This window comes from Prionailurus viverrinus, chromosome D1 (genome assembly GCF_022837055.1).
Source record: "Prionailurus viverrinus isolate Anna chromosome D1, UM_Priviv_1.0, whole genome shotgun sequence".
NCBI classification, from domain to species: Eukaryota; Metazoa; Chordata; class Mammalia; order Carnivora; family Felidae; genus Prionailurus; species Prionailurus viverrinus.
The window spans coordinates 6,415,570-6,435,551 of NC_062570.1; the positions used below are offsets into that span (position 1 = coordinate 6,415,570).

A 19,982-nucleotide genomic window follows, 5' to 3' on the forward strand; every position below is an offset into this window, starting at 1 on the left:
GTCTAGCTGACACCACTCCTTCCCTCGGGGGTCAGGTAGATCCCCCCTCGACTCATCCACTTTTACATCGTTAATTCAGTTTTCCCCAGGGAAGCGACCAACTGTTGGAAGGCTTCCACCGTTCTGTCTTCCATTATAGCCCCCGGGGTGGAGCGCGGCACGTGGAGAGTGCTGACACGTGTTTGTAGATGTACTCTGCTCGCTGGTGGAGAGGCAGCGAGGTCCATCAGAGAACGCGGTACGGGGGTCACGAGTGCGGGGCATTTCATTCCAGCAGGTCTGGGGGTCTTTCCGCACCTCACCTACATCTCTGTAAAATGGGGCCGTGAGACCAAACTCCTGGTTTTTACGTTGCGTTTCTCGGAGCCTCAGCGTGTCCTAGTGATACCACAGGCGGTCACCAAGCACGGAGGGGAGGGACACTGGCCTGCGCCCGCTTCATCGACAGCACATCCGCCTTTGTCAGTTTTACGTTTGGGGGTTCACCGTAGAAGGCCATTCATATGGCTTCGGTGGCTAAAAGTTTTAAAAATTACCTGACTCAAATGTTTCCAAAGTCCCTTTCGCTGTAGCATGACATGATTTTGCAATGTCACCGACACGTACCTGTGACGAGGGCCTTACCAGCAGGTGGTGGTCCAGCCCAGCCTAAGGACTGGGCCTCCCTCTCCCTCCCTGGCCGCCGCTGCCCCTGCAGCTTCTCATGAGCCTAATCGTGTCCAGACAGCAGGGAAAGGCACCAGGGACAGCCGTCCCTCCACTCCCTCGGATACATCCCCGCCTCTTTCGGCTTCTCCCCTCCACAGGACTCTTACCGGTGCCTCCTTTGCCCGGTCTACGCTTGCCTTTCTTCTCGCACTCTGCCTGTTTCATACCAGAGGGTTCTGGAGAACGCTAAGAATTTCTGCAGGTGAAGTCTCTAGACTAATAGCCTGAGCAGTGGAAAAGGAGGAGCGGTGGGGCAAGGAGGAAGGGGGAAGACAAAGGAGAGAAGGCAACTGAGGAGAGCAGCTGGGGGAGGTGTGCATGGTCCCAGCAAATGGCGACAAACCCACGTCCTCCCCGGCTTCCAAAATACGCCCCAGGCTGCCACTATGCATGGGGCTGCTTCTAACAATCAGTAAAAAAAAAAAAAAAACCCACAACAGAATAAAACTCGCACTCATCATCCCTTCTACCAAACTGCGGTCAACTACATGACTTTGAGAGACAATATCCCCTGTTCGTTCCAACATGCAGGCAGACCGTCTGGAATCTTGCCAGCTTTGTGACCTTGACCTCACCTTGCCTCCAGTTCCTCATTTGAAGGTGAGCATCACAGAAGAACTCACCTTTATGGTTGTTACAATGACGGAACGGCCCGATGCCAGCAAAGAGTTCTGAATGAGGCCTGGCACAAAGTAAGGCCCTATGAACAAGGGACATTCTTCTAGAGAAATATTTTGTTTTAAGACTCTTCCCCCAGACCCGTCCTCTACCTCGTGCTCCTCTGTAAACGAACTGGCCCAGTCTCTCGTGGCCTTACCAGGCCTACCACAGCCTAATAAGTGTTCCTGGTAAATGATGGCAAACATTGCTTCCCTCTCTGGAGTGCCCATTAAATGCCCTCACTGTCGTGCTAGTTAATATAGTTCCACTTAGGCAGAAAAAAAAGGGGGGGGATAACCACCTCCTATTCTATTCACAATAGGCTTGTTTCGAAGGATTTAAATTAGTGAACAGATTTTAAAAGCGTCACCAAAACTTAAAACATACACATCTTATTATTTTATTGTAAGAATATAATAAGATAGGAACCAAAGGAACTGCCGTTTATGCTTTTGCAGAACTTGGCTGATCTTCTAGGCACGTGGTTCTTAATCAGCTGTGTGTATTAGAGTCACCTGAGAGAGTTTTCCAACACGTACAGACCTGGGGCCCACACCCCAAGGATTCTGATTCCCTAGGCCTAGGTGATGTTCTAGCATGTTTATTTGGGAAGTGTTTACCCAAGCGATATTCTGATGCAAAACGCCTGCTCCAAGTATTCCCGGCCCCTTCCCTCCTATTCAACAAAACTCAGTTTCAGCTAGAATGAAAACATTACCCACAGTTTTGATGGCACTCTCCATATAACGAGGCGTACTAGGAATCTCTTAGCCAATTCTCCAATCACAGAAGAAAACGCCTGCAGTTCAAGTCCATCACATAACCGTGGAATTATGTTCCATTAGGACGGAGCAACCACTAACTCTTCTAGTGGGTTCCTCCTCCATTTTTTTTTTTCAACGTTTTTTTTTTTTTTTTAATTTATTTTTGGGACAGAGAGACACAGAGCATGAACGGGGGAGGGGCAGAGAGAGAGGGAGACACAGAATCGGAAACAGGCTCCAGGCTCTGAGCCATCAGCCCAGAGCCCGATGCGGGGCTCGAACTCCCGGACCGCGAGATCGTGACCTGGCTGAAGTCGGACGCCTAACCGACTGCGCCACCCAGGCGCCCCTCCTCCTCCATTTTAATGAGAGCAACAACAGAAAGAAAAAAAAAAAGCCTTTGTGGGTAATTTTGTGCCTTACTTCCTTCACCTGAAGCCGATGTTGAAAACATAACGGCATGGCTGTTGCGATTTTTATTTTTCTCTTGGGTGCCTCTGCCCCTAGTTTCTTAATTTATGATACTTGTTTACATCTACTTATGAGGCACCCCAGTTACTTAGAACTTTGATGTAGAAACAAGAGCACAACAGGGAATAGGAAAAATATAATGAATTCTACTTGATTTAAGTAAAGCATGTGTTTGACTTTCATGAAAGGAGAGATGTTATAAATAAAAAAGACATATTGGTTCACCTACTTGTAGCTCCTCGGCATCAAAAGTTCTCCTTATTACCATTGGCTGCTTCTCTGCCTCCAAAAATTGTTGATAATCTGGCCATCTGTAGCAGCTCCTTCCATACTGGCACTAAGCAAACACTGGCTAAAGTGATCCGGCAAACTAAACAGGGATTTTACAAGAGGACAGTATTTCCCAGCACATCCAAACACAAATTTCTCATCCCCTTTATCCCCAAATCCACAGAAATCAGTTAAATCCGGGGCACGAGAGCCCCCATGTCAATTGGGTTCATACAGAAAGTGCTTGCAGCGGCCCCTGCTACCTTGTGGGAGTGGTGTGGCGATGTCAGCTATTTTTATTATTTTTTTATTATGTTCAGGCATTATCATCATCCCAGGGCTACAACTACTTTCTAGGGCCTAACTACGCAGCATCTCCCTAGAAATGTGTCTCATTTATAGCAGGCCCTCAAGGAACACTCTGTCATCTTAGCCACGGAAGTTAATTGTGAATGGATACATAATATTTTTGAATTCCAGAGCTGCTTCACAGAAGAAACGCCCTTCCTACGATCACAAAAGAGCAGGTACTCTCAGCCCGGCTGTTATGCGGAATTTCAAGGGCTGGAAAGTCAAACTTTGAGATGCACATCACTGCAGGCGGCTCCCTAGTGTGACTAACACACTTAAAAACCACCAGCTGCATACCCACACCGCACGAGTCACAGGGTGCTGTCCCGACATGCCCCTGAGCTCCAAGGAGACATGCTCTGTGATGGAAAAGCTTTGCTGTGTGTATGGAATTCCCGGACATACTAAAGACACACAGACTCAGGCACTCCCTCTGGTGGGCTCCCCTCAGGCACCTGTCCATCTCTCCAGTCCACCTCTTAAATTTATCTGTTTCCGTGACTCTTTTTTGCTACTAGACTGCTACTATTTTTGAGGCTGGTCTCCACATTATTTTTACCTTCACATCCCCACTATCCACCAGAACCTAGCACATAGCCCTCAATAAATCCAGCACGAAGACAGGATGTCATGGTAATCTTTTTTTTTTTCTAGTTTGCATATTAAATTAGTAAGAGAAATATCTCCACGTATATGGTAACACATCTTCCGAACCAAAAATTGAGATTCATCATCTGAAACGGAATCTGACAATGAGACAAAATATTTTTTTAATGTTTGTTTAGTTTTGAGAGAGACACAGAGAGAGACAGAGCAGGAGCAGGAGCGGGGGAGGGGCAGAGTGAGAGGAAGACAGAATCTGTAGCAGGTTCCAGGCTCTGACCTATCAGTGCAGAGCCCAACATAGGGCTTAAACCCACGAACCTGTGGGTTCGTGAGATCATGACCTGAGCCGAAGTTGGACGCTTAACTGACTGAGCCACCCAGGCGCCCGAGAGAAAAATATTTGAAAATCTGGTGAGTCTCAGAAAATTCTGGACAGATAAATGCCTTGTCCATGTCCCATCCTTCCCTCCTCCCTCCATTTATCTGCCCATCCATCCACTTATCTATCCATCCGTCCCTTATTTATTCAAAATACATTACCTACTCATACTTCCAAAATGGGGGGTGGGGAGGGGCTCTGTTCCTTTTGACAGGAAATAAATACATAGTCACAAAAATTACTTTTTTTTGCTTCTCAGTACAGAATTTTTTGCCAATAGGCCACATAATATAGGATTTAAATTAGTGAACAGATTTTAAAGGCATCCCCAATACTTAAAACTTAACTCAAATTCTTCTCTACCACATAAATAACTATTACAGAAAAAGCCACATTTTATTATATTTTTCCCTCTTTCAGCAACAAGCTGGTAGATTCTGAAGAAAAAATAAATTTAAAGCACCAACAACTATAACTTGATCTTCAGGGTTGTCTCACCTGAAGATGAATCAATTACATTGATTTTGAGAAGAATCAGAATTATTCAGTTACAAAATAAAAGTGAAAACTTCTGCTCTACAGACATTAAAAAAAAAAGCCGTTAGGTTTGATGTTGATTGTGACGTAAATAGTATATTCAAGGCTAAGGCAAGTGGTACAGTACACATGTCAGGTAAACATATGGAACTTTTATTGGAAAATAGTTTGGAATAGAAGAACCCCATAAATTTGCAGTCTGTGGTGAAATGAGAGACTTGCAACGACATTATGTTGTGTAATATTTGTTATCATGTCTCCACTGTAGCTTTTCAATAGTTTTGGCATGACCAAGCCATCTGTTCTAAATGCAATATTGCCAGAGATTTTTTTTATCTCTTTTAATTATTATCCTAGACTATGCGTCCAACAGAATTCTTTTAACTAAACTAGGTCCTAATGCAAAAATTTTCACTGCATCCACATAGACTGCTCACAAAAGTCGCCAAAATGCTGTCCACTGGTAGTTTTTTTCTTTTTTAATGTTTATTTATTTTTGAGACAGAGAGAGACAGAGCATGAGCATGGGAGGGGCAGAGAGAGAGGGAGACAGAGTCCGAAGCAGGCTCCAGGCTCTGAGCTGTTAGCACAGAGCCTGATGCGGGGTTCGAACTCACAAGCCGTGAGATCATGACCTGAGCCGAAGTCGGACGCTAAACCGACTGAGCCACCCAGGCGCCCCTGTCCACTGGTAGTTTTACCGTGTAAAGAGCATAACATGACAAAATTATTTTAATGAAAACTATATGTGAAATTAATGATTGAGAAAAGTACAAATTTAAGATTCTCCATATGCCTCCCAACCCTCACTCAGTTTTGTTTTGTGTTTTTTTAATGGAAAACTATTTTTCCTTCTAGTGATGAGAACTGTCCCTTTCTCTAGGAATGGAGACTTCAATCCCCCATGAATTAGAAACCAGGAGCCAGGGGCACCTGGGTGGCTCAGTCAGTTGAGCGTCCGACTCTTGATTTCGGCTTAGGTCATGATCCCAGGGTCGTGGGATTGAGCCTATTGGGCTCTGCCCTGAGCATGGAGTCTGCTTGAGATTCTCTCTCTCTCTCTCTCTCTCTCTCTCTCTCTCTCTCTCTCTCTCCCTCCCTTTGCCCCTCACCTCTCTCTCTCTCTCTCAAATTAAAAAAAAAAGAAGGGTGCCTGGGGGGTTCAGTCAGTTAAGCATCTGACTCTTGGTTTCAGCTCAGGTCATGATCTCAAAGTTCATGAGATTGAGCCCCACATCGGGCTCTGTGCTGGCAGTGCAGAGCCTGCTTGGGATTCTCTTCCCCTCTCTCTGCCCCTCTTCACTCGTGCTCTATCTCTCTCTCTCAAAATAGATAAAGAAAAATAAAAAAAAAAAAGAAAGAAAGAAAAAAACAAACAAGGAGCCATTTCTTTGCCATTCTAGCCACATCCTTTTTTTTTTTTTAATGTAAAATGTATTGTCATGTTAGCTAACATACAGTGTATACAATGTGCTCTTGGCTTTGGGAGTAGATTCCCATGATTCATCACTTACATGTAACACCCAGTGCCCATCCCAACAAGCGCCCTCCTCAATGCCCATCACCCATTTTCCCCACCCCCCTACTACCCCCCCACTCCCTTCCCCCCTCAGTTTCTTCTCTGTATTTAAATTTTTTTAATGTTTATTTTATTTTTTGAGAGAGAGACAGAGACAGACCATGAGCAGAGGAGGGCAGAGAGAGAGGGAAACACAGAATATGCAGCAGGCTCCAGGCTCTGAGCTGTCAGCACAGAGCCCGATGTGGGGCTCAAACTCAAGAACCGCAAGATCATGACCTGAGCCAAAGTCAGACGCTCGACTCAGCCACATAGGGGACCCTCTTCTCTGTATTTAAAAGTCTCTTACGGTGTATATATATACACGCACATATATATATATATATACTTTTTTCCCCTTCCCCTCCCCCATGGTCTTCTGTTAAGTTTCTCAAGTCCCACATATGAGTGAAAACATGATATCCATCTTTCTCTGCCTGAATTATTTCACTTAGCACAGTTCCATCCATGCTGTTGCAAATGGCCAGACTTCATTCTTTCTCATTGCCAAGTAGTATTCCATTGTATATATAAACCACATCTTTATCCATCCATCAGTTGATGGACATTTGAGCTCTTTCCATAATTTGGCTATTGTTTAAAGCGTTGCTATAAACATTGGGGTACATGTGTGCCTATGCATCAGCACTCCTGTATCCTTTGGGTGAAGTCTGGTCACATCCCTCTTGGCTGTGTCCCCCAAGTCAACACCAGAAGCAACAGAGAGTTGGGCACTGCTGTATCTATCCTGAGATCCCTGAACACGAATTCCTTCAAGTCCGATCACCTGAGCCATGAGTTCTGGTTCTCAGCGGTCTTTGAAGATGCCGTAAACAATACAGCTAATTTCACTGTCCCACCTAAAACAATGTGGAGCAGGGTTCCAACCCCAGGATCAGCAACGAGCAATTTAAAATTTAATACACATGAAACTCCTTTACACCACTACTGAGATCCAAGAAGTTGGCTAGGCTTTGACCGGTAAGGGAAATGATGCCATATATAGAGCCGTGTCTAGCCCAGCACCATCCACAAAGCCAAGGACATTCCCACTTACTTTTATGTATTTTAGGTCATGTCATTTTCAATAAATGCCTTTTCTTATTTGTTGTCCATGGGAAAATACGTGTTTTTGCAGGTGTCTTGAATTGTCCTTGAAGTTTATCTTGGCATCCAACCAGGTAACTTATCTTTTCAGAGTTTTACCAAAGGATTTCACTGCAACCTAGGCAGCATCAATTTTCAGGAAGAAATGACACAACTTCTTAATTCGAATCACAGCTTGATTTTCAAAGACTAATAGAAGCCTACATTTTCTCCCATCCACTAAACTTGACTGTCCTCCAAAACAAAAACAAAAACAAAAACAAACAACAAACAACAAAAAAACCCTTCAAAAATGTTAGTTTGCTTCTTAAATATATTCTAGTCTAGAAGCTGCCACATATTAAACATCAATGCCCCAGCTCAAGGCTGCCCACCAGGAAAGGCCATTGTAGGTTGGGCCCACCAAAATTTCCACGTACGAGCATCAGACAGTGTCAGTCACAAAATATTCCAACGTGTGCCCTGTTATCTGACATCAGTTTCTTGCTCTTGGATTCCTGCAGGGTCAGCCACCTTTTGGAGATTAATTGAACTCCCTTGGACTTGGTTGATAAGACTGAGCACCAGGACTCACAGCTATTTGGGGCCTGCATTGTCATGGGGCAGTGACATCTTAAACAAAAACCAGGCCCAAAGGAGTCTGACAGGGTGATTGAAAGGGGAACAGAAGGAGGTTTAGTAGAGATTTAATCCTATGTTAGAGAAAACCTGGAGAAAAAGCCCACATTGTGTGTGTGTGTGTGTGTGTGTGTACACACATGTTTATACCTCTCTTTGGATAGGAGTTCCTCAAGATCATAGATGGTGTGTTATCCATCTTTGTCCCCCCAGTTATCTAACACAATACATTATATACACTAGGTGCTCAATAAATGATCAGTAAACGTGTTGCATTTTGGACCAGTGTTTAGGCCCCCAGAAAGCCCTCGCTATCCCATATTTTGAGAACTACTAACATGGCAGGCAACGTGTCTAAGAGCCTTATTGTACTTGGTTTCGAGAATTCTCTGGCATGATGACTAACACTCACATAATCCCAGGCACAATTTTATCAACATAGATATTAACAGGCATACCAGGTCCAGCTGCCACTTCCGTTTTGTACCCAGAACTCCAACAGGCTTATAAAATCCATGCTGTTGGAAGACAGAACGGCCTTAAATTGATTTCTAAACTTGACACAACAATTAGGCAAAAGGGGACAAGGCCCAATACTTTTGAAGCCCAGAGGTTGCCTTTCTGGTTTCATTATGATGCCAATATACACAACACACACATCTTCTACCAGCAGTTCTTCAAGTCAAAAAACCAAAGACCGGAGCTAGATTAAAAATAAATACATGAGCCCCGACTTCCACCCCACCCACAAAATGATCCAGGCAGGAAACTCCCACTTGCCCATTGCTCAACAGAACCCTTGCCAAAGATAGAAACCTCTGGGTGGGGAGGCTTTTATTCAAATACATTCCTAAGGATGATGTTCAGTGAGAGATCTCCTGAGCAGGGCGGCATACCCACCTGCCTGGAAAGACCCAGACTCTGCGTCACCTGTAATGAGCTGATGTGGAATCCCGTAGATGATGGAGCACAGCATTCCCCTCCTCCTCAGCTCCACTGCTGTAATTAGGGCAGGCTTTGGTGGCACAATTTCCTCCTCTGTAGATCGTCTCCACTCATTATGTCTAAATGCTACATCGGACGATCTCGGTTCCTTCAACTACCACGTCCATTGATCTCACAGTAATCTGTTAAATACGATTTTGATCCAAAAACAATGCAGCTAGACTCATGGCTAACGTCTATTGAGCACAATGGGCTAGCCACAAAGCTAAGCACCTTACAAATCATTCATTTAATCCCGCCAGCAACACTCTGAGGCAGACGTTCTTCTCGTCATCCTCACTTTAGGGAGAAAACTGAAAACAATGAAGCCTACATCCCTGACTTTCCAGGCTGGCGCTTTCACTTTATGTAACGTTGCTGTAGCAAATGTCACCAAACACTTGGCTTCCTTCATTCCAACAATTAATTGCTTCCAAGCCACTTGGGCAAGAACCCTCACCAGTTTGGAAGCCCGGGAGGACTTTCTGGATGAATCCAAAGATGCAGCAGTCTGCAACAGGCTGTTACCTGAAACTCTACACGCCTCTCTGTATGTCACCCTACTACACTGTCTATCCGTTGAGTGTTCCAATGTTGATTAACTGACGAGAAATGCTTTATTTGCCTGTGACAAAGCTGCACGTCAGAGGAGTTTTCCTTGAACGGCACCTAGCTGGTACTCTACTAACAGATAAAAGATGTCTGATGATGGAGATATTTAGAAAAGCTTTTTCAGTTAGCAGGCCATGAGGTCACACATCTTTGTGTACTTACAAACTTGGCAGTTGTAACTGTAGCCATGATGAGGCACAAAAGAAATGCCTGGAGACGGGAAAGAGCGAATGAGTTTTCTTTAAAGAACCCCTAAGAGCATTATACTAGACCGTCATTTTTAGACATCTTAAAAGGGCAATGGTGTCAAATCAGGTCTCCTAACAAACTCTGAGTATGTTTATCAGAAGACAGAAGGTGGTTGAGAGAGATAAGAGAGAGAAAGTTGGTGATAGCCAAAAGGGAGGAACCAAAGATGGAAGAAAATAGTCTATTGGACTGGACTAGCACGTGAGAATAAGGATAATACCTACTCTGCTGAGAAAGAAGAGGAAGAGGAAAGAGGGGATGGAGGACATATTTATAATAATGAGCTGATGACCCTTGATGGTCTCTCTTCGCTGCTGCAGTGGGGAGAGCCAGAGGTTCATTGTTCAAAACGTGGTGGGTGGGTGGGAGTTGGAAAAGAGACCCAATTTTAAAGATAGTTGCTGTGGATTGGAGGAAGCAAGAGTGATACTGTTTGATATATAATAGGTCGTGGCTTTAGTTAAAACACACAAATTTGTAACAAATTATGGCTAAGGCTCTCTCTAGAATGCTCTGTGGACCCTAAGTGCAGAACTCTGTGCATTTGTGGCAGGAGGGAAATCGTGGAGTGGAAAAGGATGAAATGGAGCCAAACCCTAGCCTTAGTAGGAAGAATAGTTAGAAAAGAACTATAGTCTGAGGAGGCAAGAAGAGTTGAGAACCTGGATACATTCATTTATTCATTCCACAATCTTATCTTGAGGATCTATTGTATAATGATCACCAGCTAGTGTGGCCATCTAAGGATGAATGAGATCCTGCCCTACAGGGTGTCACGTGACAAGGGTGTCATCAATGCCATGGAACACATGTATACGCATCCGCTTCAGGAAAGTTGGTTCTTCGTGGCTCCAAGTCTGTCTCACACTCAGATACTAAGAGAATCAGAGAGAAAAGCTTGAGTCATTCAGATCGTGGGTAGATCCAAACAGTCAAATGATGTACGACAGAGAAGAACTATTCACATACACAGAGGCCAAAGGTCGTGAGAGGGTGAGGGACTGGGAGTGGTGTATGATCCTGGGAGAGATGATTGGGATTCCGGAGATATGGGCATTCAAGCTAAATCTAGCCATTGGAGAGGAGATTCCTTGAAGTCAGAGAAAGGCTATAACTTGGTGTGGGGATTAAACTCTCTGGCCTATCCCTCACCATCTTCCATTCATCATATGGGATTGCAGGTACCTACCTAGAATCGTTTGGGATTAGGACAGTTTTAGCTGAGGGAGTCAAAAGAGAGGTGTAAAAATCAGTGGTTCAACAGCAAGTAGGTCAGCAGCCAGGTCCATGTAATCTGGTGGGCCTAGGGCCAGTATTAATATTTTTATTGATACTTCTGGAAGGACGAATCAGGACCGCATACATTAATTTGATGAATAACACAAACACAAAAATAGTCTTGACCTGTTCCTCGGTGATCATTTATTGTTTGGGTGCTTACCACCTACCTTCCCCACAACAGACTATAATTTCCTTTCATACAGGCATCCCTCGCTTTCTGCAATAGTTGTGAAACACGGACCACAGCGGAATGCAGGCCAATTAAACTACTCTTAGAAGAGGATAGAGTGCAGTTCTTCTGTAGGTAATCCTGCCCAAAGCGCGTCCCACCTATACACGGCCTTGGTCTAGCTTTTCCCTAGAGGTTTCTCCAAGGAAGTACAAAGAAACTGGAGAGTTGAACCACGAGGTAATAGTGGCTAATGTTTTGTAACAAAAAGTTGGAAAGATCCAAGTTTCAGGTTATTCAATTCAAGGCAACAGCACAAATGCTCACCATTTAAAGATTAGCACTAACCCCCACCCCCCCCTTTCATGAAAACGGAAGAGTGGAGGCGGGACCCGCAGGGACTCTTGTTCAGTGCACATCTACCTCGTACCAAGTGCTTCGTTTGACCGCATTGCCTCACTTAATCCTCACAACAGTCCGGAGAGATCGGGACCACCACCCTCCAGGTCACAGAGGCGCCCAATGGCTAGGGAGCCAGGGTAGGAAATGACACTGAAAATCAAGGCCGACCTCGAAGCGCATCCTCTTTCCCTGACCTATGCTGCCTCTAACGTGAGCAGCTTTTTGCTTAAGTAGGGAGGAAACGTTCTTCATTGAACACCGAGCACCATCGCAAAGCAAGGCACGGGCTTCGGAGCAGTCCTGGGCCACCGCTATTGCGCAATGAAGCAATGCTCCCCAAAGAGTCCCAGACCACGAGGTGGACCATCCCTCCAGAATAATTAACCCCGGGGTGAGGCTAGTGTTTCCGAAGCCCTGGTTGAAATGCAGATATGTGACCCGGGAGGACGGACTCGATCTCTCCATTACACCTAATGAAAGAGCTGGCCCTGGGAGAACTTGACCCGACCGGTCCAGGAGTTGGGAAAGGCGACGCTGCCCTCCCCGCTCCCCCCCCCCCCCGCCCCCAGGCACAGGAAGGCAGGTGGGGTGGGCGTCTGGACTGCTGGAATCCCTGGGAGAGGCCGTGGGGCCGCAGCTGAACTGACAGCAAACTTTGACTTCTGGACAATTCTCTGGGAAGGGAGCGGGGAGCGCATCTCGCTCCGACAGGTCCCCGGGTCCGCGCGCCTCCCGCGGATGGGCCCCGTGCCACTGACCTGGGCCTGCGCGGCCGCCCTGCTCCCCCGCCCCCCAGCGCCGCCCCCCTCCCTCCGCTCCCCGCCGCGCCCCTACCGCGCCCCCGCCACGCCCCCGCCCCGCGCCCGCGCCCCCGCCCGGGGACTGGGCATGCTCAGTCGCCGTCCGCGTCGCGATCCCCGGGAAACCTCCGCGCGCCCTCCGCGGGCGGCTCTCGGTCGCCTCCCCGCCGCCGGCCGCCCGGGCGCCTCCCGGCGGGCTCCGCTCCCCGCGACCCAGATTCCGGGCCCGCCCCCGCCCCGCCCGCGCCCGCCCGCAGCCAGTGCGGCAGCCGCGGCCTCCCGGTGCAGCCGCGGCGCGGGGGGACGGACGGAGCGCGTGGAGCGCCGCCGCCGAGGGCGGGGATGGAGACCCGGCCGCCGCGCGCTCGGACCTGCTGAGCGTCCCGCAGCCGCCGCCGCCGCCGCCGCCGCCGGGAGCCCGGTGAGTCGCCGCGCCGGGGGCCGACCCCGGAGAGGCAGGGGCGCGAGGGGCGAACGCCCTTGGGGAGGAGGGACGTGGTGACGGGGACGCGGCACCGTGCGGGGCGCAGCGGCGAGGTAGGCTCGTGGCCAGAGAGGGGCTGGGAAGGGAAGCACGCCCGGCCTCGGTGCGGGGGCTTCGGGACCGAGATCCTTCCCCGCAACCTGCCCCCCGCAGAGCCAGCACCCGGGGGGGCGGGGCGCGGGGCCGCGCGGGAGGCCGTTTGCGTTTCGGCCCAGGCGCGGGTCACCTAGCGACCGAGCGAGGGCTCTGGAGGAAGCATCCCCGGCGGAGGCCGGAATGGGGGGGGGGGGGACGCCGAGGGCGGCCTGGGCCCCGCGAGCGGCAGACACGGGGTCCTGGGGCTCCCCCGGGGCCGTGCGGGGGCCGCGGGCAGCGGGTCGGCCTCGCCCCCGTCCCGGAGGGGCCGCCGGAGGGGCCGGCGCGCCGCACCTCCTGCAACTGCCGGGAAAGTCCTTAGGAGAGCATCGCTCCTTCCCAGGCAGGTGGAACCGGGGAGCGTGGCGGCGGCGTGTGCGGTCGTGAGTGCCTTTCTCCCAAGTGCGGGTACGGGTGCGGGCTGCGCCTGCCCCACCTCCGAGCGGAGGTCGGGTAACACGCCTTATGAATATTTCAGGGGCGACCTCGCAGGCTCGCCTGCTTCAGATCAAGTTTAATGAATGTGGTGCTGAGCCTCGCCGCTCTCTGCACGGGCAGGTGGGCGCCCCGTGCCCCTGCGCTTTCCCAACAATCCCATCCCCTTTCTCGCACCAACCAGGAGAATGACGCCACTAACCCCCGGTGAGCTTTGGAATGGGACCACAAATCGCGTGTGTCATCTGGAGACTAGTTTTGGGCAGGCATCCAGGCATTGTTCTGCATGCCTGCAGTGTGTGCGTGTGGTGCCGGTGGCTTGACAACCGTCCTTAACCGGAGCGGCCAATATGGTGGAAAGCAGGTGCTGAGCTTGTGTCGGGATAGACGTCTTAATTCATTACCGTCTTGTGACACCCGGTGGCCACGGCGGACTTGGTCACTCTCTCCCTCCGAGTTGAATCCGAGAACAGTCTAGATGAAATTTTGAGGCTGGCACACTCCGTATCCGTCCGCTTAGGGAGCTGTTCATCCCTAATGCTTTCTTTCATGGGAATAAGGAGTCAGTGTCTTAAGTAACGAGCAATCTCTGTCAAGAACGCTCAAACAGGAACACATTAACGTAGGAAACTTTCAGGACTGGAACAAGCTGTTCGTTTAACTTCCATTGCACCATCACCTTGGGTCAACGGCACACAGGGCAGTCGGTCCTCTAAAATGGTACTCACTCCTTTGCAGAAGAAACCTGCTTTTCCCTTCCTTAGAGAGACAGGTATGTCTTTTAAAACGACCTGCGAGGCATTCTGCTAACCAAGATTTCAAGCCTCCAAGATTTACAGGATGCTGAAAGAGGCGACTCTTTTCGCATTCCAGCCCGTTCACACGGAAGCCCAAGCGCCTGGGTTTACAGATGCTTCCCAATTGGGGAAGGCTTTTCCAGCAAAGACACACACACACACTGCGGTTAGATCACGGGCTCCACCCCCGCCTGCCAGGCTGCTTCTCCCCAGCCTGTTAGTGAGGACAGTCTGTCTTCGGGTGTCTGATTCATGAACAACAGAAACCCCAAGATGACTTAGGTATCTTCAATATTGTCTTTTGCTGGTTTAACTGAAAATATGAAATATTTAAAAACTGTTATTAATACATGTAGCTAGGACTTGACTCAGGCATAGTGATAATACGAATATCAGCTTCGTAAGAGATTTGGAGGAGTACCACCGTATTCTTAATAGATATTAGAAAGGAATCATTCATAGATATTAGAAAGGAATCATTAATAGATATTAGAAAGGAATTCTATAAATTGGCAAAAGAAATGAACACTTTATATAATAAACAGCACTTGCTAAAGTATGTTGCTGAGATGTCCAGAAAGAAACCCAGCTGCATTAACAGACACAGAATCTGCCCAGTTGAGAAGTTTGCAGAGTTGGAACACAAATCTCCAAGCGCTCTAAAGCATTCCTTGAGTCCTCTGAGAATTTTTAAGGAGTCACTGGTAGAGCGGTCAGACTTAGCAAATAAAAATACAGGCTGCCCAGTTAAATTTGAATTTCAGATAAACAATGAATAATTGTTTTTAGTATAACTATGCCCCCTGTGACATACTTATACTTAAGATCCATATTGTTTACTTGAAAATCAGTTTTGACGGAGCAGCTTGCATTTTATCTGGCAACTTTAGTCACTAGAAATTTCTCACTCCTCATTTTTGGGTCATGTATGGGTTGAAAAAATAAAGTGGAGCAGGAATCATATGCTGTTCTGCAGACAATCTGGGACAGGCTCAGTTCTGGTTCAAGCTATTGAAAATAACTCATGCTGAAAAGTTAGTAGTTTCAGTTCAACACATATCTGTCGAGTCCCCCTGCCTGAGCTGCTTGTGAGAGGTGCCAGCTACAGAGTGGGGGAAGTGTGTGTGAGGGGGCGTCCACATAGAGACCTGAGGCTTGCTAGGGCCTGTGTGTGTAGCAGCCTGGGAGCCACACGGAATTCTGCTGGGCAGCTCCAGGCAGGGAGTGAGAAGACTAGCACGTTGGACGGGTCTGGCCTTGAATCAGAGAGTGAGATCTTATCCTTATCCTGGGAGGAAAAACACCCCTGGGCTTACACCTTGTGGAGGGGAGCTGGGCCGGAAGTTGAAGGACTTTACTTGATGGCCTCAGCTGGAGGACGGAGCGGCCTGCTGACAATGAGGAAAGTAAGAGACGAGAAGGGGATTCTAAAAGAAAGACTTTAAATAGTTGGGGAGTTGGGGACTGGAGGGAGCAGTGGGGACAAATGCAGGGATCCGGAAATGGTACCTGGACGAATGCATTTTGCTGCATTTAACAAAGCAGTTGGTCTGCCCTTTGATTAATACCCAAAGTGCTCCTTCACTGTTCCACCACCATCCTGGTTTCTTCGGGTAAAAAGTCATTGTCGAGTAATACTGGAGTATACTATTTATGTAGTGTTTTGTATACAAGTAGATCTTAAAGTGTAATATTTGAGATGTTGATCGATATTCACTTGCTTCTGGCACAAATTCCTGACACAGGATTAGCAGGTGTTTTAGCTTTAACAAATCTATCGCCTCAAGAAGGAAAAGATACTAAAGGGCAATGACTGCGTGATGTGGTCCAGCTATCTTTAAGGAAGCAGATTCTGATGGTGGAAAGAATGTAGGTTTTACAGAAATAGATTCTGATGGTGGAAAGAATGTAGATTTTACAGAAATAGCACTATGTGAAAATGACCAGATGCTTGTAGTACCAGAGAGTTCCCGCTCAGAACATTCCAAATGCAATTAATTCCGAAAAAATAGGACACCACTTAACATTCGCGTCTTCGAAAACCCAGCGGGCACTTTCACTATTGATCATCAGCACAGGAAGTTTCCAGAGAAGTTGAAGATCAGACCAGCACAGGCCACGTAGAGAAGTGTTACTCATATCTTGAAGGTTCCAATGTGCCAGTCTCAAGGAAATGACACCAGAGTGCCATTCGAGATTGCGCTTGTCAACAAATCTGGTTTGTCAACCATCTTCAGAAGAAGCTCCTATGCTTGAGTGTCCTCCATATGGTTACGTTTCCACTTCGTATTTTATAATAAGTTCTTGAAAATCACAAAAATCACTCTATGCTGAAATGTATAATGAAGTAGTTAATTAGGATCTTTCTTATCAAAGGATTATTCTTTAAAATAGAGCCAAAAAAATCCTATTTCAGGTATTTGTACCGTTCCTCTTTGTAATGTCTACCAAACACATCTTGCCTTATCATTCTTTTTATTTTTATTTTTTAATGTTTGTTTATTTTTGAGAAAGAGAGAGACAGAGCGTGAGCAGGGGAGGGACAGAGAGAGGGAGACACAGAATCCGAAGCAGGCACCAGGCTCTGAGCTGTCAGCACAGAGCGCCACGCGGGGCTCGAACTCATAAACCGCGAGATCATGACCTGAGCCAAAGTCAGACACTCAACCGACTGAGCCACCCAGGCGCCCCGTCTTGCCTTATAATTCTGATAGATGAGAAAAAAAAGTGATCTAGCACATACTAAGCTTGCTAAAATTTCCAGGCAGTTAGACCACAGGTTGTTTTTTTCAGCAAGATTTCACATGGATATGGCTTATTAAAGAACGGCTTACTGCAGTGGTCTCTAATGACAAGCTTATGTGCACGATCACCCCAAGAGAGCTTTAACTGAAATTGTGTGCTCAGTTCACAGTCTAAGTCCTCAGTAAATACTCTGAATTTAAAGAATCTGAAGACAGTGTGTTCTTGCATCCCAAGAGCTTTTAACCCTCCAGCGCACTTCTGCTGACCACAAGCAAGTCTTATTTTACCTCATTTCTGTGCCGTGAAATGGAAGATATGCACATTTAGAAAAAGAAAATCGTGCCAGCTCCAATCCTCTATGTCTATAAAATAGATGCTAACTGTGACTACTGTTCTGAGGGATAAATAATTTCATTTTCAGGATAATTAGACAATCTGTGTATTGTCTGTGTACCCTCCGATGTTTTAGACACCATCAAGATAATTCACAATTTGCTGTTTCATTTTTTGCTTTTTTGGTACAAAGCAAGATGATTGTGGTAAATGCTTAAGAAGGACTCATTAAACCCCTTTAAAAAAATCAGTCTCAAACAAGCTAATAACTGCAGAATTCAAAGGTCTTTATATAGCTTTTAAATGTTGTTTCCCTCTTAATTACTGGTATTAGGACTTGGTTAATTAGAAGTCTTGGTATAAGAGCTTACTTCAGCTGCTAGAACTCTCCCCCCTATTTCCCTCGTACAAGTAGATGGCAAAAGGCTGCCATGTGTTTTGAAGGTTTCATTCATGATGAAACGAATAATTTATTTATCCCACAGCTGTTTTTTGGCTTAGCTTATATCAGTGACATCATAAACTCTGTTTCCTATTTTTTTTATATCACCACTTGGCATTATAAATATTTTAAGTGTGAATCCATCTCTGCAATGAATTTGCTGCACAAGTACCTTTCTTCCTTTTTCCGTTAGAAGAAGAGTAAGAATGTTCTCCCCTTCAGAATTTAGAAGACAGGTTTTCTGAAGATTCTACATTCCAGTAGAACACTTAAAAAGTTTATTTATCTTGAAAGAGAGTGAGAGTACGCAGGGAGAGGGGCAGAGAGGGAAGGAGAGAGAATCCCAAGCAGGCTCTGAACTGTCAGCGCGGAGCCTGACGCAGGGCTCCAACTCACAAGCCGCAAGATCGTGACCTGAGCCTAAATCAAGAGTCAGACGCTTAACAGACTGAGCCACCCAGGTGCCCCTCCAGTAGAACATTTCAATTTTAATTAGATTTTCTTTGGCCTTAGAATCCATTTAAGTTAGCAAAAACTTTTAAAAAAATTGTTTTTACTTAAGAAGTTAAATCATACATTCTCTTAAAATGGTAAGCATTTGTCAAAGTTGTTTTAATTAAAATGTGTATTATGCACATCGCTAGTCATAATTTTTAAAGCCTGTATTAAAATGCCTAACATAGAATTTTGACTTTCATATTGACTCATGTGTGATGTGTATGCAGCCCAACAGTAAACCCAGTATATAAAAATCAAGACTTAAAAAAGGATTGGGGTTACAGTTTTTGCTTCACTGAAGAGTTCTTTGTTGTATCAGAAATTTCTCCTACTACTTTAAACTGTGGATAACGTAGTGTGTTTAAAATAGAGCTAGACCATCAGATTTTTATATCTACAACATCCTTCTGGAAAACATCTGTAAATGGGGCTGTGGAGTCATCTTTGAGGGGGAGAGGCAGAAATAAGGTCTAGGATGTGGTCTAATAGCTGGGTTGACCAGCTGTACCCAAAGAATGTTCACAGGCGTGGAAGCCAACATGGTTTCTGTTGGCCTCAGACACCGACATGTCAACGTTTTATCAATGACTCAGGTATACTTGACCATATGCACATTAGGTTTGCTGATGTTGCAAAGCTCAAAGCACTAGTGTGTTTGAATGACAATCTTTTTTTTTTTTTTTTTGAATTTTTGAAAGAGAAAGAGAGAGAGAGCATGAGCAGGGGGAGGGGCAGAGAGAGAGGGAGACACAGAATCCGAAGCAGGCTCCGGGCTCTGAGCCGTCAGAGCCTGATGTGGGGCTCCAACTCACACACCACAAGATCATGACCTGAGCTGAAGTCGGACGCTTAATGGACTGAGCCACCTGGGTGCCCCTGAATGACAATCACTATTAAATCTGATATCCCTGAGCCCAGAGCAAGGGCTGAAACTAAGACTGTACTTAAGAAGAAATGATGTTGTCAGAGACTCTTAAACATGGAGAACAAACAGAGGGTTGCTGGAGGGGTTGTTGGGGGGGGGGGGGGTTATGGGCTAAATGGGTAAGGGGGCATTAGGGAATCTACTCCTGAAATCATTGTTGCACTACATGCTAACGAACTAGGATGTAAAGTATTTTTAAAAAAGAAGAAAAACAGATGTTGGCTTCATTTAGGATGTAAAATCAGTTGCCCAAGGATATGGGAGTGGCAGTCCTAGTTAACAACAGTTTGGGTTGTAAAAAGTAGTTTTAGTTCACTTGAGTATTAACCAACAATACAAAAGAAATCAACGCTATCTTTGGTTAGACTCAGAGATGAATAGAGTCTGTATCAGAAACACACAATATAACACACTATTCTCAAAATGATGCATGGCGAGGGGCGCCTGGGTGGCTCAGTCGGTTAAGTGTCCGACTTCAGCTCAGGTCACGATCTCGCAGTCCGTGGGTTCGAGCCCCGCATCGGGCTCTGGGCTGATGGCTCAGAGCCTGGAGCCTGCTTCCGATTCTGTGTCTCCCTCTCTCTCTGCCCCTCCCCCGTTCATGCTCTGTCTCTCTCTGTCTCAAAAATAAATAAACGTTAAAAAAAAAAATGATGCATGGT

General features: G+C 46.6%; 2 protein-coding genes across 2 annotated transcripts in view; one reads left to right on the forward strand and one right to left on the reverse strand.

Moving 5' to 3' along the window:
* Positions 1 to 12,759: 12,759 nt before the first annotated feature.
* Positions 12,760 to 19,982, forward strand: part of ELMOD1 (ELMO domain containing 1) — a 65,298-nt gene continuing 58,075 nt past the window's right edge. Inside the window, exon 1 of the mRNA XM_047823833.1 lies at positions 12,760 to 12,947. The gene's annotated coding sequence lies outside the window, so the exon portion shown is untranslated. The remainder of the gene's footprint in view (positions 12,948 to 19,982) is intronic.
* LOC125176376 (uncharacterized) overlaps positions 16,530 to 19,982 on the reverse strand; it is an 87,647-nt gene continuing 84,194 nt past the window's right edge. Inside the window, exon 8 of the mRNA XM_047877702.1 lies at positions 16,530 to 16,707. The gene's annotated coding sequence lies outside the window, so the exon portion shown is untranslated. The remainder of the gene's footprint in view (positions 16,708 to 19,982) is intronic.